General features: G+C 42.4%; 1 protein-coding gene across 1 annotated transcript in view; it reads right to left on the reverse strand.

Moving 5' to 3' along the window:
* The window catches only part of FAT3 (FAT atypical cadherin 3), a 419,039-nt gene that overhangs the window by 201,506 nt on the left and 192,790 nt on the right, over positions 1 to 24,743 (reverse strand).

A 24,743-nucleotide genomic window follows, 5' to 3' on the forward strand; every position in this document is an offset into this window, starting at 1 on the left:
AAAAAAAAAAATAGTGAAAGAGGTTGGTGAAAAAGAATTCAAAGATCTTACTGAATTTCTTTCTCTAAATACTAAAGGAGTAAAAGTAGCTTGCAATCCCACCCAGAACTACAAAAATCCTATTGTGTTGCAGAAACCCTTTGGGGGGACAAAAATATTGGACAGGGAACACTTCACAGCTTTGGGTTTCTAATAGACTTTGGTGAAAGGCCTTTTAGGAAGCCTTCCAAAACCCCCAATATACTCTGTCAACTGGATTTATCTAATTCATTTGTAGAAGTGCAGTAGGTCTGGGGATGCTGCTGTCCTTTACAAAAGAAAGTGCAGTAGGTCTGGGGATACTGATGTCCTTTACAAAAGATACACTGATTGTTGTCTTAGGTTTACCAGCCTGAAATTCCTGGAAGCATCTTTTGAGGTCTTTCAGAAGACTGCAGCCAAACACTCTAGGCTATGCAGAACTGAATTCTGGGTGGGGAGGAGTAGTATTATTAAAAACGTAAAAAAAGAAGAAAAAAGTTTGTGGTACTGAGGCTTGTAGATAAGGTACCATGTACCACAGTGGGAAAAACTACAAACACCGCCTCTGGTTGAGCCTACCTTTGAAAGTACATGCATTAGCAAATTTTGAGCCAAAATAGACCAGTAACACTAGCACAGAAAAAGATGTTGTAGGTGAAAAGACCCTTCTTAAACAAGAACCCAAAGCAAATCTAAAATAATTCCACCATTTATCTGTCTTGTTAAAATACAGTCTCAGAGATGTCACTGTCTTGCACAGATACCCACCTTTATTTGAAGAAAAAATAAAGATGTTTAACCTACGTGTGGAACACATAGGGAACAACTGAAGTGACTTAACATGCAAAATACATTGTCTATCTTGCCTTGTACTGAAGAAGTGACTAGAATCCCTAATGGAGCTCAGCACACCTCTCTCTTTCATATGCTCAAAATGACCTACTTTCCTCACAGTGTCGCCTGCACTAGAAACATCACCCGTGCAACCCAGCTTCTCGCACCCAGTGCACTGCACTCCTTTCCGAAAAAAAAACTTATCTACAGCAACAGACTCTGGTTTATTCACCCGACTGTTTTTTATTGGATCCTTCTCTCCTTTATCTTCATGAAAACTTGAGTTTAGAATACTGCACATTTGTACGTTTCTCACCAGAAGCTGTTGGTACTTTCTACGTGTTGGCATCCAGGGAATAGTTTTAGAAAGCCTCAGGCAAACTATCGCCTAGATTTAGACATTCCTTTTATATTGATGAGCTTGTGCCTCTCCTGAACAGTTCAACAAAGGTGTGTCTTTTGGTTCCTGCCTCGTAGCAATTAATGAAAGTAAAACCAGACAACCTAGATAAACATAGGAGAAGGGATTAAAATAACAACAAGCATGAAAAGGTGTGCACACACCTTTTAAATGTGTAGGCAATTAATTCAGAGTACAATGTCTCTCTCTCCATATAAAAATAATTCAACACTGTACTGAGGTCTTGCTGAACAATGAATTTCACAAGGCTGTTTTTCACAAAATGCAACTACAAGTGCTAAAACTTCTTCCCTAGTGACATTTCGGCACCAGGCTACCAGGTTAAATGTAATGTAAAACAGTCCTTATCTTTCATCTTATGCTTGCAAAAATCCGTACTTTTTTTTTTTTTTCTAGTAAGACTAAATTAAATAGCTTAATATATGACACACCTTCTGCGCACGCTATAGTTTCGGCTGTGAACCTCTTCTCTATCTGTACCTAGAGTCCCAGTGATCCTGTAGCACTTTGGAACTGAAATGCCATGGATTTAGTTGGCTCTGAAAAACAATGACCTATAGAAAATTTGCTCTCCAGGCCCAGACGGCCACAGAGCTACAGCATACACTGAAAAAAAGGCAGAAAATACAAGTACTGCGTGTGCTATGACATCACTGACTTTTCACAAAATCAGTGCCTTTTAATGATGAAATGCCTCATTTTCTCTCACTCTGACTTTCTTACGGAACACTAAACAAACAAACTTGGGTTTATTACAGAACACTAAGATATACACTGGGTGTCGAAAGACTGTCCAGAAATAAATTATTTTTAATTAAAAGGTCCTACAGATGGAGTTCTCCTTCTATTACGATGAATAAATGAGGGGAAATGCTTTGACCTCCCCTATACTGTTTTTTTTTGCAATAAAGAACACTGACTACCTACCTTTTATGTCTGCTAGTACAACTGCAAGGACCTTCATTTCCAGATGTCCTAGTGGAGAAATACCTCAAACACATACTTAATGTGGAGCAAAAGCACTTTTTGTGGCATGTGCGTGTGTGACAAGGTGCCACAATGACAGACCAAGAAGCAGCCGCAGCCTCTGCTAACCCTGCTTCACCTTGTCGCTGAGACATTAATCAGGCTCTGCTCCTCTGCAAGGACTTCAGGTTGTTTTGGTCAATGTCAACACTGGGAAAATGAGAAATTTGCCCTTTCATCAAACTTGCCTTGAGAGACATCTTCACCAATTATATCCAGGGGCTGTTGAGGAGAAAGCTCAAACTGTACGTGATTTGTACAAAGATACTTGACAGCATAAAAAATGACCAATGACTCACAGAGTTCCCTCTCCTGTGTTTTACCGTCTCTTTATATCTTGTTCAAAAGTACTATGCAAAGCTGTAGCGTTCCTTGTTAATCTACTCCCTAACAGGTTACTGTGGAGCTGAGGAAAGCTACCCAGGGCGCTCTGAAGTTGCGCTCCTTGTTCTTTATAGGCCCAGAAGTAATTTTGATCAATAGAAGTATGATGCTGGGACTCGGGTCCTAGACAGTCATTTTAGGGTTTAATAGCACGAGAGGGTTGTTCTCGGCACGACAAGGCAGAGCAGGCGAAAACTGCAAAGGACGATACTTCACTGCTACCGGTACTGCCAACCTGGAGAATTCAGCTAGGAGGTTGCTCTAACCAGGATGAGATTTATAAGGAAATGAAAGCAACAAACTAGACTGGGTGGTCAGATATGGTGTCTTCTCCTTTTCAATGATTTCTGATTACAGCCCCCAGCCCTCACAACATGAAGTTAAGCAAACACTCCCCATGTCCTTTCTTCAGGCTCTTCTCCATCACTAACTTCTTTCTGCACCACCGTGGGGGTGGAGCTGCTTCTTTTGCACTGTGTCCACAACAAGTTCACAGTGCTGGGACACTACGAGCGCTACCATGCTGCTCATGTATGGTCTGGAAGATTAAAAAGCTTCCCCTCCCATCCCATCACACACCTTCCTTGCCACCAAGCCTCTCCACCCGTCACACATCCCCTGGCCGCCTTCTCCCCACGCCTATGCACACAGCCAAAGCCAAGGCACTTGCTGTGTGATATTTCTGAAAATGTTAAGCTCTGGTTCCAGGAGCCTGAACAACAGTAGTTTGTGCACTGTTTGGATTTCAGCCTATACCTTATGCCTACACCTACACAGACGTATTTAGTCAGGATATGCAATGCTCCCCATATCGGTAGTTAAGTGCTGACTGGCTGGCGGAGTTTTAGCAGCATATGACTTAAAACCTTGACGTGCACTTCATATGAGAATGGCAGAAGCTAGCTAATGGAATCATGTGGCTATAGCCCAGAATTAAGACAGTAAATATCACATGAAGTAATTGGGTTTTTTGTTAGAAAACCAATGGGAGATGTCCGACAAAGCCAAGGCTAAAGTGCAAGACAAGTACCAAGCAGCACTGAAGTTGTATATACGGTGCCTCCTCAGACTGGCACAGAGATTCTCCCTTGTTAGACAAGTCCCTGCTGTGGAGAGGTCAGGAGATGCTGTTGATCATCACCTGCTGCAAAAGCCAATGATTTTGGGGGTCTCTCCTCCAAACCTCTGGCTGTCGTTTGTGTGGAGGGTCTCCACCACCTCACCCTTTCTCCTCTTCGCTGCTGCATGTGGCCACCTCACCCCAGCTCTGCTGCCTGCCCCTGCTGTGCTTCCCCCGGGAAACACCCTCAAATCAGGAGGCTGAAGCCAACATGATCCATGAGAGCCTTCGCAACGCAGACTCTGGGAGAAACCCACACAGCCTATTTATACACCGACAGCTGCAGCAGAGGCAGAGCAGACCCAACACTTGCAGACTCTGGAAAACAGCACAGCCTCATTTCAGGAGATCATTGTAATAAACAAAATGTATAGCCCTTTTTGTTCACCTTTAAAGAAAAAAGCTTAAACTGATCAATCTGCTCTTCGCAATGGCAACGTGTTCCTCCGTAATGACTTCTGAACAGCAAGCATTTGCCAAAGCCCAGAGCAACTGTAGAGGAAAAATATTGAGACCCCGATTTAAAAAATGACTGGCAATTTTATCTGCTTCAATACCCAAGTGGTATATGTTTGCAGTCGATTAGTCACTGAAGATTACTTTTCAGCCCACATGGCAACAGTTGTTTTTCTTTTTTTTTTTACTGAGAACAAGGAAAACCGGGCCAGACTGGTGAAATTCAAGTCTAATTTTCTGATGTCCTTATAAATATGAAATTGTCTGTTTACCTGTAAAACATACATCTACATATATTAAGGGTATTATGGTAAAAGTAAGAATTAATGTTTACAATGGTACCTTAAAAATTAGGATTCTTTAACACACAGGAAAAGGAAAAAAGAAAACCCAACTAAAAAAACCACCAATTCCTAGCACTGTATTCATCTCAGCTTTGAAATCTAATCATTAAGTAGTGTTAGAAGAATATTCTTTTGGTGGACACTGTCTTCTGAAAGATAATTTAAGTAATAACTAGATTTGCTATGTAAATTAAACCTTGATAAGTCTCACTCAACATCTTTTTTTCTGTGTAAACTCTTCAGAAAGATACATGCTCCATTTTACATTTTTCATTAATGTACCAAATCACAGGAGGTTGAAAAGGTTAAAGATGTTTAATTGTTACTAGATGATAATCAGTCAGAAACTACATTCTAGCATGTAGCTGGCTGGCAAAGATATTGTATTTTCAGATACATCCCTCTAATTTTTCCTTTCCCTTTGGAAATTATCATTAAGCTACATTTATGTGTCTTGCATGACACATATGATCAGGAATCAATCTGAAAAGCCAAATCTGAAAGATCCTTGTTAATTTCTCATTTTCTGTGACCAAGTAAGGGAAGAAAACTACATGCTTTCTTTGGTGGAAGAGACCAGCTTTGCTATTTTCATCATTTATACTACGACAGCCCTCACAGGCCCCAAATGTGGACCAAGACTAATTGCTCCAGACCCACGGCAAGCAAAAGATGAAAACAAGCTGGACGCCTCTGTGTGTGTGTGTGTGTGTGTGTGTGTGTGTATACATACACACATATATATATAATTTCACCCCTCTCTTTACTGAATGTGTTGCTAAGCTGGGGGTAGAAAGGAAAAGGAAAGGAGAGTAAAGAGACTTCTCGTGCTACTTGTCCCATGAGGCACAGAAGCCGTGAAAGATGAGGCACGGGACAAGGACAAAAGAGACAAAGTCGTGGCAATTCCCACCCTGAAGCCTCCCCCTCCTTTTTGGTTTTCTCCTGGTCTTGAGCCACGTATCCTACCATGCTGGTAGTGAGGCTCCAAACTTTTTTTATGTTAAAGCACCTAAGCTCTTTCTTTAGGACCTTCAAAGAGCCATTCAACGCCTCCAACTAAAACCAGAAGGGGAAGAACCGCCCTCTGGAGAAGTTTATCCCTATGCTTTCATTAGAGAGGGATGCTGAAAGGGGTTTTTAGGCTTCTGGTTTACATAAGCTCTAACGCAACTTGAGTATTGAACAGTATATGAATAATATTTCTTACAAAAAACAAGTCTGTATCTTCGTGGAGATGTTAAATGGATTGTTAAATGTATTTTTGAAAGGTATTTCAATACTGTGGCATTAAAGGCTCATGTAAAAATCTGAATACAACAGAACAAAATGCAGGATACTACAGTACAGACACTACAGTGTCTCAGGCACCAATTTAAGTGGCAAATGGTATTTTGCAATAACCTTATATCTGCCTTTGTTAAAAAAAAAAAAGAAAAAAAGAAAAAAGATAAACAGGCACAAGAGCATAATAGTCTTGAAAGCTGCAAAGTATGTAAAAGGTCATAGAACTGGGTGGAAAAAGGTCATTCAACTTGCAGGATATTTTGAACTTTGCTCTTCTCCAGATACTGAGTGATACTGCAACATCTGCAAAGCTCTCTGTGAATGGGCAAGAGCTCGGCTCCTTGGGTGGGCTGGCAGGGGCATGGACACGGAGAGCCCTGGCAGCTGGAAGGGCCCCCAGACCCCCCTGCCTTGACTCCACTTCCCCATGGAGAGCAGGAGCTGCCTTGGAGGTGGCAGTGCAGCTGCCAGTACCAGGCAATCAGTCCTGCAGGTTTGGGCCCTGAGGAAGCAATGGAGTCCCCACGCTTTCCCCCCCTGACCCCCCCCAGTCCTGAAAAAATGCTTTTTTCCCTGACTGGTTGTCTCAAACCACAACAACTCCTTCTGCCCTTGAAACCTACAGCAGCAGGTGCTGCCTCCTTCTCAAACAGAGAGCAGACTGGGCTGTAAGAGGTGATCATCATCAAAGAGTGAAGCCACAACGAAATCTTTGAAAGCAGTCACAAAAGTTTGTAAATTTGGATTCAGCCCCAGGGATAACCCAACAGCATCATGGCAGCCTCTCGGTACGCAGCAATACAAAACCAGGTGCTGATGGAAACAGGAGGAGAAGAACAGACGTAGTACCCCAAGGTGAATCACCTCAACCTGCACCAGGGAGCCCTAAATGCAAAGATCTCAGTGAAAACGGAGGATGAGTGAGAGCAAGCAGGGCTGAAGCCACGCTCTGCTGCAGAGCCAGGGGCTGGGAGGCTGCCACGCTGCACCTTGAGCTCCTCAAGAGCTGCTAAAGATGGAGCAGCAGCAATGCCAAGAGTGGCTTTGCAAGTTGACTTTGGTGATGGAGAGCATTTACACTGAATGCAGATCGCGTTTCTGTGAAACCCAGTGCCGCAGCATATTACATCCTTCTAAACAATGTTATTAAACTACTATAATAATCACCCTGCTCTTCAATCCAAGGTCTCAAAGCACATTACAGGCAGTAATGAAATAACTCACACAAGACCAGTGCGAGGAAGAAGGGGATCATTACTGCTGCTGCTCACAGTCATAAAGTCATGCTTTCAGACACAAAATTTCGTTGTGAGGAGCCAAGCACACAAGTCACCGTATACTTCACTCCACTGAAGTCCTGTCAAGGATTTATCATTGTTTTCCAGGTCCTGAGCCTTGTAATTACAAGAGACTCTCAGCTTTCATTGACAAGAAACAAAATGAAAACAATCCCCAGAAAAAGAGCTGTATTTGTGGATCTGAAGTTGGAAATCTGTTCAGTCTACCCTAAGACAGAAGGCAAACGAAAACAACAAAAAAATATATTTTCCTCTTGTGCTTCAGATACTGCCATTCTCTTAAGGAGCTGCAATATCTTTTTGGTGGCTGAGTCAGGATTTCTGCCCCTGCGCGGCCACCAGCCCGGCACGACTGGTGTGAAGTCACCTTGCTGGAATGAAGTCCTGACCCCCGTGCGGAGGAAGCCAACCCAAGAGACATTTCCAGATTGCATAGGAGCATTATGACAGAGCTAAGAAGGGAAGCCAGGTCTTAATTACCACACGCTCCACATTAACAAGGAACTGTTGGTACACAAGTGAGTTAACTAGCAACTCGCTAGAGCAAAAACAATGCAACACCTTGTGGTTCAGAGCTGTAGCTGGAGTTCAGAGGAGCCAAGTCCAAATTCGCGATTGTCCCACCACTTTCCTGCATCACCTAAAGCAAACTCCTCACCTGTGATGCCCCATTTTCCAAACGCACAACTCTTCTGATTTATTGCATTGGCTTCTGTGTCATTAGCGAGGTTTTGCTGGCTGGTAAGGAAGTGAGCATCATCCTGTATGTAGGACAGAGCCCAAGACTGGATGGGAGAGCACCAAGCAACAGCCCAGACGCTAGTACTGGCACTTCGGTGGGTAAACAGTGCTAAGGTGATGGATCACACTGGACCATTCTCCCCCTGCTCTGTACAACATCCCTCACTGACTGCAACTGATAGAACTCACGGCTGTTGGGCTTGCAATGTGTGCAAATCTGAAATCAGTGGTAGCAAAGGGGAAACAAACGGGAGTTTCTAACAGCACCTGCTCTATGTTTCATCAGAACTTGGGTCTTCACCTTATTTTTCTTTAAAATATATATTGTGAAGTTTAGAAAGCGAACATCTGTCTAGGTTTCTTACCCCCAAAATGCTTGCTATATATTTAGATGCGACACCAGTTTTTCTAGCTTCTGACAGTAAAGGAAGCATTAAATAGGGTGGCTTCCCCCCAAGCCAAAAACCTTCAATCTCCAGCCACAAAAACAACAGAGTAATTTGTCCTTGGGGAAGGGGGAATAGCCACAGTGGATGAGAAATGGCTAAGCTATATGCATTCACTTCCTATCTATACCAGAAAGAAATTAGGCAGCTATCAGCTTACCATGGAAGCCAGAGCCACAAGCAGTATTTTTTGTGAACACTAACCTGGCACATCTTTTCTGCTGCATTGGCAGCTGCTGTTGCTCATGTTGGGAAGGTCTTTGGATCTACTTCAGACACCTACATCTGTACCTGACCCTGGTCTTCCTGCACGCTGGGGACTTTGGGAGGAAGGACCTTGGAGGTCACTGTTAGACTGTGACCATGAATCGTTTTACAGAGGCAGAGCAACCTGCATTTTCCTACATATAAATCAATGACAATCTGGCACTAATTAAATAAGAGCCTTTTTTCCCCTTTCTGCTTTAAAGAACTATACTGTGTTTAGTTAATTAATAATTAGATTAATGCACATAAGTACCTGCGCAGGGAGAAATTACTAGGGAGTAAAGGGCTCTTTATTCCAGCAAAGGTACAACCAAAGCCACTGCCTGGAAAGAAGAGGCAGACAAATTAAATGAAAAAGAAACGAGACATTTCAAACAATGCAGGAGATAAGCATCAGGGGAGAAAAAAAAAATTAGTATCTTGTAGCCTTTACATCAGTATCTTCCTGGAATACAGGCTTTAGTCAAACACCAGTTAGACACCTGAGTGTAGGAGCAATTAGGTGACATTCTACAATTTCAACTATGTAGAGGGTCAAAGTAGGTGATCTAAAACCTCTGACCTTAAGAATATAAACCTGTTCATTTACTACCCTATCACACTGCAAAACCTCTTCAAAACCTTTGTTTCCATCTCTAAAACAGAAAATAGCATAAGCATAGAGAAGCTCTCATGTGCTACGCTGGCAGATCTAGGAAAACACTTCCATGAGCAAATAAATAAACAGAACAGTATGGCAATGGTGAATAACACAATAGTATCAAAATTGTAATACAATAATGGTACAAAAATAATGGTATTACAACTATAGGAAAAGAACTATCACCTTCAATTAATTATTTTTTTTTCCTAAAGTTAAAATCATTCTTTAAATGCAGCAAACTTCTGAGAGGCAGAGAATTTTTAAAAATGCCATTTTTTTTCCTGTGTTACATTATAAACCCCTTAAAGGAAGGAGAAACATAGAGGGGGAAGGGGTATTTCATACTCATGACATGATTTATGTTCAATATGTTGGAAGGCCATGGAAATTAGCTCCAACTGTTATCTTAGATGAGAATTTGTCTCTAATAGTCTCATATGAACCCAGCTAAATATATTTTCTCATTTCACACTCAATCACTAAGGTTTCAATCCCACACCCATCTGCAGCAATGGCAGAAATCCCATTGACTTCACTAAAAGCAGGATAAAATTTATTCCTTGAAGGTGCTACAGCCCAATTATAGTCACTTTTTCAAAAGCATCCATGAGACAAAAGAGTGGGGTTTTTTGTTGGTTGTTTTTTTTTTTTAAAAAAAAGATTAAATTAGCAGAGAAAATTAAGTTGGGGTTCTTCTACACCAGCTCGGATGGAGACCTAAACAGCCTGATGTAAGTGCTAAGTACACAGCACCAAAGCGTTCAACCCAGGAGCTACGTTACGGGACCACACAGAAATCTCCGAAGGATGTATTTTCAAAGGTATCTAAAATAGCATCCCAAAAGTCACTTCTAAAAATCATTCACAAGCATTTTTGATGATTTTACCTGTGGTTGCTGTGCCACCTATCCTACAAATCAGTTTTGACTGAACAGAATGAAAGATTGCAACAGAACTCCAGATGGGGAAAGGATAAACTCTAAAGTAGTAAGACCAGGCTGTTACTTGTTTATGGTACTGTCACTTCCTGACAGTTCCACGATTTCTGGGAAAGATTTCCCAAGTGTCACAACTCCAGTGGACCTCCAGAGGAGGCAGGGCTGTGGACCAGGTGCCAGGTGGGAGCTGGTACAGTGCAGTGTGCCCAGTTTCACACCACTGACAGCACAGATACAGTGATGGAGAGGGGATGTCTGTCTGGAGGATGGGAAAAGTGATCCTGTGGTGATTCTGAAACCACACCAGCATGGAATATACTGCCAAAATGGAACAATTCAGTTTTATCTTAAAAACAAATGAACAAACAAAAAGGTATAGGCAACTTGCAATACTCAGTGAATATTTTGGGCAAAGACTTACTTAGGAAAGGCACTTCATGGACTATAAACCATCTCTAAGGCACTCAGAGTTGCATTTACACCTTTTTTCTTTTTAAAGGCAGCTGAATATTCGAATGCATTTTTGTATTTTAAATGTAATTTCTAATTACATGCACAATTGCTAATCCATCTGTTTACTACATACTGTAAATGTCTGTCGTTATATATGCTTGAATAATTATTGAAAATTAAATATTGTAAACAGTCAAATTAATTTCTCTCAGCATACCAAATTGCAGGAAGGCTGCAAGATGATAAAATATTACAAGTCCCCAGAAGTGGAACAAGTCACTCCTACCACACACCTTGCTGAATGTTCTCACTGCTGTTCTGTAACAGATAGGAAACTTTTTAAACCACAAATTAGTAAGAAGAGTCTGAAAATCTCCATTACACTCTGCTATCAATGATAGAGTGAATTAAATTGAATGGGGTCTGCAAATGTTTCATCTGTGTTGGAACAAGAAAATCATGTTTCTTATGTGAGGCAAGTTGGTGACAATGTTTTCTTAATTCTATCCTGTTAGAATCACCATAGGAATATATATAACAAAATTTTTCTTTTGTTGATTTATTCATAATGTTGCACGGCAATAATGGTATGCAAGAAGCCCAGAGCAGAAAAACACAGGAACACACAATATTTCAATACACATTCTCCATTCCCAGAAGAGGCATGGCCTTTCCTCTCAGCTCTATGTGCAAAACAGAGCTGTGCTATAAAGCCCCACTACTGCTATGGTCATTTTTGGCGTAAGTTGTGTTCATTATGCATTAATAGTTTTTGAGTCCAGATCAGGTTGTCTGTTTTGAGTTCCTGGATAACATCAGCCAGGGAATTTCATCGCTCAGCTCCTGTGTCTGGACCGTAACTTCAGAATAGCACCTTTACAGATAAAATTATCCTGAGCCAGAAAAATAAGATTATTTCTAGTCAGAATTTCTCTGACTTCACCTTTCACTGACTTTTATATCTTTTATCTGTTAGATGAAAGAAAACTTTTGTCAGAAATCCTGTCCCCATATAGGCATACACGAACTATGAAGGCATCGCCTCTTAAATTTTTCTTGACAAATTATGCAGACTGAATTTCTGCAGCTCCTCACAGTAAGGTAGTGCAAATTTAAATTATTTTTTTAAAAAAAAAAAAAAAAGGAGACCGAGAACCCCCGTGACATGATCCTTTTGAGGTAGATGGCTTCACACAGGATCCAGACATGCTTGTAAAGGGAAGAGAATCTGGTTCTAAATGTCTGACTTCTTCATTTAACAGTGAGTTCCACTGCCTACATGGAATTTAGGATCTTAACTCTTGTACGTGTGTCTATATATGCACACCATTATACATGAGAAATCAGGTACCCTGATGCCTGGATCCTACACTGGCTGTAAACTCTAAATCCCCTCTACAAAAGCCCTTGAGCTACCTTGAGGTGTAGGAGGAAGGGATGGAGATGCTCCATTAGATGTTTTATTTTTTTAACTATGGTGAGGAGAGTAGCCAGAATATAAAGGCAATTCACCTTTCAGGAGCACAGCTGGACATCATGTTTGAAAAGTTCAGCCTTCCGAGGTGCCTCTGTCCTCATATCCCAATGAAGCAGCAGCTAAGCCCTTTTATTGTAAGACTGTCACTGCCTTTTTCTCATGAAAATGGAAAAGGAGAAAAGGAAAAAAAAACCCTAAACATATATACATGCCATTAAAGAAAAAATAAAAACAAACTACTTTGAATGTTTTTGCTGAAAATTCCTTTAACTTAAAAAAATGGGGAAAAAGCTACCCCAAACCCCCAACCTTTGCAACTTGTGCAAAATTGGGGGTGGTGGTGGATACATATAAACTAGTTATTTTATATATATATATGTGTATATATATATACACACACACACACACACACACCCTTCAGAGAGCAGGAGAGAAATCTCTCTAAAGATATAGATGCAGGATATATATATTTCTCCTATATACAACCTGAGGCAAATGCCTTGCACTCCCTCCCTTACAGCTCTGCAAAACACCAGGAGCTGCAGCCCCACAGTGAAGCCCATGGCACGCAGGGGGGCACTGGCACCTTGCCAGCGAGGGACCAAACTACCTGTTCCTTGACTTTAAAACCCTGGTCTCCACTCCTTCTTGCACCAAGAGTGCCCAGAAACAAACTTAGCACTGATCAATACCGCCCTGGTTTTTCTGCAGCATCTCCATCTGCTTTTTCCCATCTGTTGTCTCAAGCTCCCCTTAAACTGCAAGCTTTCCAGTGTAGCAACCATCTTTTATTTCACTTATCCTGCCAAGCACGGCAGGGTGCCGCCTCATGACTGCGGCTACAAAGGTGCCACAATTTTGCAAATAAATATTAACGAAAATAAGTCATCGTTTAGCTTACCAAAAGGCAGCACAGGTTTTGCTTTTCCTCATCAAGTTCTGACTTCTGAATCATTTTTAATTACTAAATAATAAAAAAAATCAACAAACAAACAACAAACCAACCAAAAAACCCCACAATTCCTCTTCCTTTTCTTGTAGAACTCAATGTAAAGAAATTAAGGCATCATGAGGATATATGCTTCTGCGTTGTTGTTTTGGGGGGTTTTTTTAACCCAAAGGCACTATCAGAGGTGAGGGTGAGTATTCATGATGACAAAAGCCAAGTCCATGCACATATATGGGTGAAACAGTCTTGAACATGGAATATTTTCTGTGTGAGGCAAATGTCTTCATACAGTCAGTTCAACAAAATATATATAATTTTCATCTCTTTTCCTCATGTTTCTTTATAGGTAAAAATGACCCCTCTCTACATACAGATTTTCTCTTTTCTGACATTTTTAGTTTCCCATTAAATCTTTGCTTATGTTCTCAGCGCTACACTTCTGCTGTTAAAAGAGCAGCTAGGTAGACAGGTTAGGCTGATGCCTTGCAGGGTGTTTGTAAAATCCCAGCTGTTCTGCACAAAAACTCCAAGCAGTAAGTAGAAAAAGAAGTTTTAGAGGTGGAGAGGAAACCTCTCCTTGCAGGCTGAACGAATAAAAATCCTTCCTCAACACGAGGTAGCAGGAGGAGAGAATGAGCCAACTGTCTGGAGTGTAGCTCACAAGTGGGGTGAAGCCCCTCCACCCAGCTGACCGCAGAAGGACTGTGCCCAAATCCTGCCTATTTGTCACTGATGCTGGGCTGTGCATCACTCAACAAAGGACACTGTCCTCAGCAAAAGAGCCCAACTCAAGTCGAGCGATTTCCACACATACAAATTCAGTTCATGTGCATCTTATTGAGTCAAAGCTGCAGTTTGCCCCAGTAGACTATTCTAGAGTTAATTCTGGTCATGTGGTTGCTTTATTTTTTTCCCTTTAATACATAATGTTCCCTTAATCAGTTTGGATTACATTAAGTGTTACAAGAAAGAAATAAAAAACACAAGAGAAATCCCCTGAGAAATTACAAACTTACTTGAAAAATATCTACAGCATCATGCATATCTAAGCTGTTAATTCCATCTAACATTTTTCCATCCCTGCACCTACTTTGGGTAATCTTGTGTGTGTTTATTCTCTGTTTAATCAATCTAATTCACACCCACTCAATAAATTAAATTTAGCAACCATTATTCTTTCTGTCATTTGTAGTATGTTCCCAGGTCCTGTCTGAAGAACTGCCTCGTAGAACACACAGAATAATAAGGAAAATAAGAAAATTCTCCATTCCTGGTTGCTTCTCCTAAAGGATCTCTCTGAATAATGTAAGTGATGGACATACAACATTTCTTCAGAGATGAAAACAACCCACCTTGCTCTGACATTAACAAAAATAACTTGAATATCTTTGAACAATGACAGCATCTTTCCATAATAATACCTTCTTAAGCATAAGATGGCCAAATTCTCAGGTGGCACAAACCATATAATTCAGCTGAAGTTGCAGTACCATAAGCACCTGTAGTTCTTTAAGCAACTTTTTTCTTTTTTATGTATACTGCACTTTTTATTACATTGTGTCTGCGATTCAAATAAAGGTCAGAAAATATAAGCATATGGTGAATGGAAGCAAAATTAATTATAGCCAAAATATTCTCTTGCAGAGCAGACTTACATTTATCTTTTGGGTATTGTGGCTACATTTAAAAAAAAATGTACATGTGCACTGCTGTTCATACACTGTTGGTAAGTTAAAGTTCAGGAAATAATAGTTTTCTAATCAAATCCCTTCAAGATCTGAAGAGCTACTTGCTAACTACCATACTAATAGACCACTGCAGCACAGATTCCTTGCACATATCTCACCTGACAAAGCCATGAAATCTTTCTTAGAAGGCAACAAGCCCACAGCACATTATGACATCAACTCATATTCACAGGATGCAACGGGCAAACATGTTCCTGCACAGAAAGTACAAGCAAACGTAATTTTGAGAAAGAGTGAGCATGATTACTGGGGGTAGTGTGGGACTTCAGGGCTTTGGGTTTGCTTCCTTTCTCCTTCACGGCATCAGACAAGCTGCTTAGAGCTGTGCCTCCACTAGGCTGATGGAGAAGGGGTTTGCTTCACCTACCCAAGAGACACGAGTCAGCTCTGCCCTTACATGCCTGAGAAGCTTCATCATAGCCATCCGTATCTCCTTGCCCCTGTGCAAACTGGCATCCCTCTTTGCCTGTTGGCAACCCAGGTTTGCCTTTGAGTAAGGGAGAAAGCAAGGGCTGAAAGGAACGGAATGGGAAATGGTGGGTAACTGGAAACTGGATGCTAAATAGGATAGTAAATAGGTGCTACTGGGGCTCCCACATGCCCACATAACTCCTGCACACGTCATATAGAACGCTGGTACCAGGTCAGCCTTGCATTCCAGGTTCAGCAGGGCAGGCTGGGCTGGACTCATGCCAGTAAGGCTCTGCATTACATGCAGCCAGTGGTTTTGAAGGCAAATTGAGACTGAGGTTTTATTACTGGCATGGGATGTTAGCTGCATCCTTTGCCTCAGTTCCTTGCTTCTAAAAAAGAAAAAACAATGTTTGTCTACCTTATCATACAGTGAGGAGGACTTAGCTACCATGGGAGGAGAAAACTCGTAAGTACTACAGGTGGGGAAGTACAGGCATAGCAGATTAATGTAAAAAAAAAAGGTTAGAAGGGCACGGTCCCTTGTGGGGAGACCTAAGACCTCGCTTCAGAGCTCTTAGAGCTCTGCAGAAAGTTTTGTACAATGTGAAAGCTGTGATTAGGGGGGTCTTCTGATATTTAACCCCCAGCTACTGCTTTATTTTTATACATATATTTCTCCTGTTAAATTAAGCTCCATGCATCTAGACATATGGCGGCACGATCTGTACAATTATACAGATAAGGTCACATACTTAACTGGCAACAGCACTACTAACTTCAAAGAAGTTGTGTCAATCTTCCCAGGGAGAGAAAAGCACTCTCATTAACATAAAGGGAAGGGGGAAAGAGAGGGGAGAGTAATTTCACAGAAAATAATTATCTTTGATTATAACAGCAGAACTCTAATGGAGACAGGCAGTCAGAGAGAAAAGAGGAAAAATAACACAAATACGCTTAACCTCAATGTTTGAAAAGACCAGTTTAGCTGCACCACGAGGTGATGAGGCTTTGGAGGTTTAGTAGGTGCTGACACAACCTCCTATACAATGGAAGACAAATTAAAACTAATAGATGAGGATTGCTGATGCCACGATGGCTTACACAAACACACCTGTCTTCACAGTTGCCCTCTCTTCATATTCCAATTTTCCAGCTTTTTATTTTTTTAAAATTCACATGCAGCATAGGCCAATCCAACAAATCAAAAACACCCCCGGGCGCAAGTCTTCACTTCATCTGGGCTTATTTTCCTCTCCAGCAGCTCCCTCTCCAGACCCCTACCCCGGTACAAACGTCATGCTCACAGGCTCCACATCCCAGCATCTCTAACTCACCAACCTAATTCCTCCTGTCAGAGTTCAGGCTTGGATCACAATCAATTACTGTAATGCAGAGGCATTCATTGCTATTATCATAATAATGTACGGCAGGGTATGACATATATCCATAGTATATGCATTGTGCATACATTTAATAGGGCTGTGACTCGGTACTCGTGGTAAAGTTTCACCAAGTAATCTCAGTTATGCTTCTGCCATTGCTAATAACTATATCATCAAGAGTATTTGGCTACCTGGAAGTGAATGCAACAGCCCTAATCACAAATTAGTGAAGGAATAGTACAGCATATGTAAAAGGTACATGGTTTCTTGACCAGTTCTGACTAGTCACGAGTTCTGGAAATTTATGAACACAGAAACTGAACTGACAGACAAGGTGGAAAAATTAGTTTCACAGCAAAGCTGATAGCCAAAGTTAGTTTTGAACAGGACAGAAGATATCCTATGCTGATTTTTTTTTTTTTTTTTAATAATAAATGATTGCTGTAATGTACAAGGAGGTAGATTTATGAGATTAATGACAAAATTCTTGCTGTTCCAGAATCGGTGCTGGGGCAGGACAGGAGGGAGTTTTTTGGTTGTCAGGCAGTAACCTTCCCATCAGCAAACTGACTCACTGGCCCTGGCCACGCTGTTGCCCTTCAGGTGTTAAGTCTCCATGGAAGCAAACAGGAAGTTCAGGTTAAAAACAGATGCTGCACTGAGCAAGTGAGGACCGCTGATCCAGTCAAGGCAATGGCAATACTCCTGAATAGAACCACAGAGCCATTTAGTTTGGAAAAAAACCTTTAAGGTCATTGAGTCCAACCACTAACCCAGCACTGACGAGTCCACCACTAAACCATGTCCCTAAAGTGTCACACCTACACACCTTTTAAATACCTCCAGGGATGGTGATTCAACTGCGTCCCTGGGCAGCCTATTCCAATGCTTGACAACTCTTTCAATGACGACATTTTTTGCTAATCTCCAATCTAAACTTCCCCTCGTGCAACTTGAAGCTTCTTACTGTGAAAGAGGACTACAAAGGTCATCATGGAGATCTAAAGAAAGGTTAAAATTTCTATAAGCCATGTTAAATCTGCTGATTACAAAGAAATGGCATGTATGAGCAGTATTGTATCTTTTAATGCCATTTCAAAAGAGGCACTTGATACCAGAGACATCCAGCTATCTCAACTGTATTCAGTGCTTCACGAATAAAAACCCACTGCTAGCAGAAATCAGGTCTGTTCAAGAGAGATGATAAAGCTGGATTTATTATTTTATTAATAGCAGTATTACTGTAGCCTCAACTAAGGTGACACAGCTCACACCTTTATCCCCTCCACAGGTAATGCATACAGAGTAAGGAGGGAATCACTGCCAGGGAGGAGGGAAGAAATGGCCTGACAGAGCCCAAATTTTCTCACTCGCAGTGGAATCAGCAGTCTGACCACTAGACTATACTTACTTAATCTAAAAATGTTTTATATTCCTCTTCATTCTATCATTTTGGAAGTGATGCTCCTCTTTGGTTTTATATGCCTATGAATACATGACTGGGTGTGGTTGTCGACTAATGCTGAGATGCCTCAAAAATCAATAGCTTGCATTTCCAGAGCCTGTCTGACCTGCAACTGCCTCCTATGAATTAATTTTCAGGACAATCACATACTTTAAAAAAAAAAAAAAAAAAAAAAAAAAGAGAAAATCAGTGAGGTTAGGTGACTCAAAGTCAAAAGAAGAGTTCATGTCACTGCTGTGCTGCAGCTCAGGAATTATTTGAAAATTTAGTCTGGAGAACAAACATGCACCAGCAAGCAGATGGATTTGATGATTTACATCCTTTCCTCCCTGTTTTGTTTTGTTTGTTGGGTTCCCACCCCTCCCCCCCGCCCTTTTTTCTTAATGTATTACTATTATTACTGTTATTATGACAAGTTCCTTGGGGCAGGAACTTTGTCTAACATGCTGTACCATGCCTAACAGGCTTCTAAGTCCCACTGCGATTAAGCATGTAACTCCAGCATCCATGGTCCTTTGATTTGCTAACTGCTAACCCTGGGCTCAAACCACTGGAAATATGGTGTCTAGTAAAGAACGAGCCATCCCAAAGCAGAAATTAAAGCTTTTTAAATGCTCAGAAGCTTGGTTTTTAACAGTGAGCATATTATAAAGAAGTCATTAAAGAGCCATGCTTTTAAATAATACTGAGAAGTGAAAGAAAAGAGTAGATCATTTAGCATGTGTTGATACAACATAAATTACAGGAAGTAGAAGCCAGCTAATGCACTAAGGGAATTACATTGTAAAATCTGTATTAGTTATAGATAGTTAAATATCAGTGATGGATATATTGGGCTGGACTCTACAACTGTTTGTGAACTTGGCATTTGTACAGTGTTGAAGACTATGGAAGGAAAGGAGATCTATTCCTCAAATTCACCTTTGACTGGAGAGCCCTACAATAAATGTTTTTTTCTTCTGCGAGGTCTTCTGTGGTCTTGGACAGGTCAGTTGAACTTCAGGGTCACTTCCAGGATGAATGGCAGTGAGCATGACCTGATCTGCATAGCCAGTTTACATTGCAGACAGACCTGCCTAACGGCTTCACAGCCAACACGTGTGATAGATGCCACCAGGCACCCTTCAGAAGGAGTCTCCAGTGGGAAGGAGGTGATCCGCAACACCATCAAAATTCAACATACATTTCCCAATTTGATCACTATAGCACCTAAAATGCACCCTGGAGGAATATTGCAGGTTAGACTACAAAACTGAATAAGTTAAAGGCCTTCATTTACAAAACATCAAAGAACTTATTTCAGAAGAAGTTTATTAAGAGTTTAGCAGCTTGCACAGCATCAACTGCAGCATCAGGCGGGTTCCCCAGTAATGCAGCTGACACTCCATGATGCAGTGGGAGCAGGAACAATCAGTGGTCAAGAATGAACGTATGAAGTTGTCCATTCTTGAAGAACAGACTTAAAAAAAAAAAGGTAGCAGCATGAAATGCCTCTTACAAGAGCACTGTGACAAATGGACCAAAGCAGTACTAAGTTTAGCCTGATACTGTTGATCCAAAGTCCCTTAGAAACGTCATCAAAAATTAATTTTGTTTACTCTTTTCAAACGTGCCAGCATTTATGTTTAATTATTACATGGTAGAAGGTTTTAAACACCCCTTGCTTTACAGAACCAATGTACGTTCCTTTACCTCCTCACCCAATGCAACTGGGGTTTAAACCTGAAAGACGTGCAAGGCTGTAGTAGGGACTAAGTTTCCTCGACTTCCACTCATTGTCCATATAGCCTTTTGCGTCACCTCCAGTACAGCAGTAATGTTAGTAACTGGATTGTTAAGACCACTGAAGTTTGCCTCCCAGAGCAAGCTATGCCCCCTTGAGATGACATCTATCACAAAAGCCCATCAGAATCGAAAATTTCTGTAGTACCTCACAGTCTTTGTTCCTCTGCTGGAAAAAAATTAAAAAAAACAACATACACACATGACAAACATGGGCCTTGGCGATCAAGAATTTATCGCAGAGCCCCAATCACTGTTCTTTCTCCTCTCTGGCGTACCTATATTTCTGGGCTGAGAAGAGGCACTGAGTAGCTAGCAGTTATACTGCTGGCGAACTTTAGGACACGGCACAGCAGAGCACTGGATTTGGCTCAGTCTCCGAGAGCAAAGACACGTGTGGGGATTTCCTGGATTAAACCAAACAAAAGCATCCATAAAAACCAGGATGTATGGCAGGAGGTTGAAGCGCTGTTTCAGTATGGCAGGGCAGACATGGCCTTCAGCCCCAGCAGCATCCTACGCTGGCTGGCTTAGTGAGTGCAAAAGAAAGCAAAGCCCAACCTACTGAGAAGAGCAGCATTCACAGCAACTGAATTCTGACACTCACTAACCCTGTATTAGCTTATACAGATATTAATACTACTTCAGCATGAAAATATCCAGGCTCTTTTCAAATCTGCCTGCAGATGTGACAGTTCTGAGACAACTTCCAGTGGCTGCTCTGGAAAGATGTACTGACCTACATACGCTATTTCTAAAGCCACTAGTGCACCCTGCCTTAAATACTGCAGCAAATACTATTTTGGGAATACCAGAGGCCTGCCTCTGTTTAAATGGTGCCAGCAAGAGACTAAGCAAGGTGTAATTGGATTTTTTCAGACACAGCAGCATAATTTCAGAGTAAATTCATTAACATCAGCATGCACGAGAGTAAAATTTGGTCTGTTCTCATGTTAGGTAAAATATCTCTTAACCTAATCTATGTAAGACTGAAGAGAAGCTTATTGGGTTTGTCCAATATATGTGGAACACTAAACAAAATAATGTAATGGTTTAAATTAAAATTCATTGTTTTCTTCAGAGCACAGAAAAGTAATAAATCAACACAGTAAATTACCCCTGTGCTGTGCTGTGAAATTAACACCCATATACATGAAATAAAAATGAGAATTTACGGCCCTAATGAATCATTTTTTCTTTTATTTATTTTTTTATTAACTCCATCATCTGTTTTATTTACCTTCTTCCACATGCCTCTCACCCTAAAATAGCTCACGGGGCTCAGGGCGGCTGTGGCACTCCCATGGGCTCAGCCAGGAGCCAGCCCAGCTGCTGCGCCAGCAGCTCTGCCTTCCTCCTCCTCCTCGGCCCCATCTCCCACCACCCACCAAGCAGCAAAGCTGTGTGACCCTGTGCTCTGCCAAAGCAAGCCTGAGCCCTCCACAGAACAAAAGCCAGGCTAAGAGAGAAACCCGTGGCTCCCCCATCAGTCACACCAGCCTTTAGGCTGACCCGTGGCTGCCGGAGGTGCCGAGCACCAGGAATGCCTCCATTGCCACTACGTGTGCAATGCAGCTGGGAAACAAATGCACAGGAGGATGCCTTTCCCTGTGGTCACATAACCCACAGAATCACTTCAGCTATTTGAAAACATGTTACCCGTCCCTCTCACGAAACTGTGCCTTGCTCACTATAAAGAAAAATCCCAATATTCTCTCTTGGACCTGTTCAACTTAGGCAGCAGTTTCTACCAGTTTTCAGAACAAGGCTTCCTTGTTCTCAAGCACCAATGATTTACGGTTTCACACGTACTCATGTGCTACATTATTCACTTAGTGCTTGTACCTATGAATACCAGCTCACGAGATGAAAGTGCGGACTGAGGCACAAACTGATGCTCACGTGCATTTTAGAAAAGATAATTAAGGTGAGAAAATGGAGACCTTCATGGGAGGTTGCCCACACTGCCTTTCCATACCCAGCCAGCTGCACATGGAAGGGTGTTGCTCATGTTCTTGTCCTCCTCCCCCGGAGCACCCACACAAACCCCAAGCGCGCTGGCAAAAGCCCCCGCCACCCATGTGTACTCGTGCTCCTGCAGCACAGCCAGCCCCTGGCAAGAGCATGAGTTGCCCAGGGTGACTTTTGTGCTCAAGTCTGGCTCTCAGCAGCTTTTTAGCAGCTCTTGACTCCTGCAGGAGCAATTCTTCCTCTCTCCAAAACCCACAGAGCAAAAAATTGCAGGTGATAATCCTGAAAGGTCTGAAGACTGCCTTCAAATAAATCTAAATGCATGTAATGTATTTGCAGTTTGACAGTACCTAAAATAGACACCCAGAGCTGTGCCAGTCTACAGAAATGTAGGAAGTGACAGGTTGTCTACTAAAAGGTTTCTTCTACCTACAGACATGGCATACAAGGAGTATTGTTGCTTCCACTATCCAGATAATCAATTAAGACTGCAAGATTTGGCTGCAATTATGATCCTGTATCAGGACCAGAAACACCACCTGGTCTCCCTATGTCCCGGTTTGGTGCCTTGATCAGATGGCAATACATGTAGTAGTAGTACACGTGCTTCCAGGAACCTGCGTGACCTGTGGGAGCTATAAAGCAGCTGAAAGCAACTCGAGAGGAAGGCAAACACAGCCATTGCTGAGTTCCAACGACCACTCAGAAGGAGCATGAGACTGCACAAAGGCTGAGAGGGACATGCCACGAGCAGGGTGCAGCAATGCTTGGGCCATTCCTCTTCCTGCCAGCAAGGACCATCCAAGAAGACAGGATTACCCACCCCACCCAGGCTGTGCTGCGCCCATCTGCACTGCAGATACCCACATCGCCTACAGTCAGGGCACAAATGTCTGAAACACGATGCACCCACTCACCCACCACACACCATAAGCTGTGACAGCCCTGTGTACTCTTTACACCTTGTAACAAACCCAGCTTGGTTGGTATAACACACCAAGTCCTAAAAACAAGACAGAGGGCATGGGAGGCTAAGGCTAGTAATGTATTGTTCTCCAGCAGCAGTGGGCGATTTTTTGCTGCATTATAGCCAAGTGTGCTAAGGAAGTGATCTGTGAACCATGTCCCACGCTTCTTTGCAGCAGAGGAAGTAAAAACTGCTCTCTCCCACCTGTCTTTCTAAGACTCCAAATAATCTGCACTTAGGGGATACTCATTTCCGACACAACATCCAGTAAGAGGTTTAACCCTAGGCACACTGCCAAAGCCCACTCAGCTGGGCATCAGAGTAACTTCTTAGTACCCCAAGAGCACCCGTACACTTCAGCCAATTTCCCATCTCTAGTGAGACCAACTTCTGCTGCATCCCTCGAAAGGACGTAAAAAATGCAGGATGCTGCCTTTGTGTTGCCTCACAGCACCTGATTACTCACAGGAGCAAGACGTCAGTTTGCTGGCATGGTTTAAACTTCGGAAGTGACACAGAAAATAAGTGATCCCCTTTCTCACAAATGACAGCTCTCCCCTGACGGCAGGAGCACGCTCGCTCAACCCACGTACACGGCAATTGTTGCGTATTTGGGTTCACATTAAACCTTTTCATCTTGATTATACAGCACGCTGTCGCATTTAGTGCTGCTGTGCAAAGCGCTACGTGAGTTATTGCTGTGCTGAATCCCAGCAAGCACACGGGGCCAGCATGCTACAAACCTCTTCTGTACGTGCAGATGTCGCCTGTATAAAACAAGTGGAGTGTAACTTGCTGTCTTAGAGAAACTAGTGCACTGCAGGGAGATGGCTGAAAGGAATCTGGCCAGACACCCCCAAGGGCACTCTCTAGGAAAATCCATTATGCTTTTATTCCTTGGACATCAGCATCCCATCAGGAGAAAGCCTCCCTATGTCAAGGCTGGGCAGGCATAGCTCGCCACACATCAATACATTCCCAAGGGAAAACGAAATCCTTGTGTTCAAAGTGCCTAAGCTCCCATTTGGGACAAGACATCTCTGTGCACACACACTCTGTCAGCCCCATAATTTTCAAAGGAAAAATCAAAATAAAAGAGGCTGCTTTCCCCAGCTCTCATTGCCCTGCGTTTGGCACCAAGGTGGAAGAAGGGGATGGTTTATCCCCTCCACGCCAAATCAGAGCCAGCCACCAGCCAGGATGCTCACTGAACGCAATAGGGATCCTTGGGGAGTTGCCCAAGCAGCAACATTACTCATCCTAAAGCCTTTAAGTTCTCAGACAGCACAAGATGAAGACGAACCATCTTCAGTGTTAACTGTGAGAATTAAGATCTCCTTGTTAGGGAAAAACATCCCTGCCCACTGCTCCATGGGACAGAGTGCTACCCCACAGGGTATGCTACCCAGGCCAGGGTGCCATGGGGCAGCAGCACACCCAGCTCTGGTCCTCATCACAGGCTCACCCTGGCTGCCCTGAGGATAAGCAGAGCCGTGCTGAGCAGGCTGCTCTGCGGGAGGAGCCAACAGGAGGGAAGCAAAAGCCGTAAACACTGCAGAGTCCTAACTCTACTACTTTGCCCAGATGGGATTTATGGGGTGGGGAGGGGGAGAAGGGATGCAGATGGAAGAGCCATCTTCGTCCATTTCAAGTGTTAAAAATAAGTGAGATATGTGCCTTAGGGCTCAGCAGATTGAACATAGTGATTATACACGCTCCATGATTCTTCACCTGGGCTTATGCCTGGAAAGATCCTGACCCCTTCTTATGCCACGCATTGCAATAAGATTGCCGAGCCAAATGTTGAAAACCTATTTAGTGAACATCATTTCCCTACACCAAATTAAAAACGCTCCCTTTCAGGTTTATTTCTTCTGGTTTTCTATCTGTTTAGAAATTTGCAGCACGT

This window comes from Falco peregrinus, chromosome 4, assembly GCF_023634155.1.
Source record: "Falco peregrinus isolate bFalPer1 chromosome 4, bFalPer1.pri, whole genome shotgun sequence".
In the NCBI taxonomy this organism is placed as follows: domain Eukaryota; kingdom Metazoa; phylum Chordata; class Aves; order Falconiformes; family Falconidae; genus Falco; species Falco peregrinus.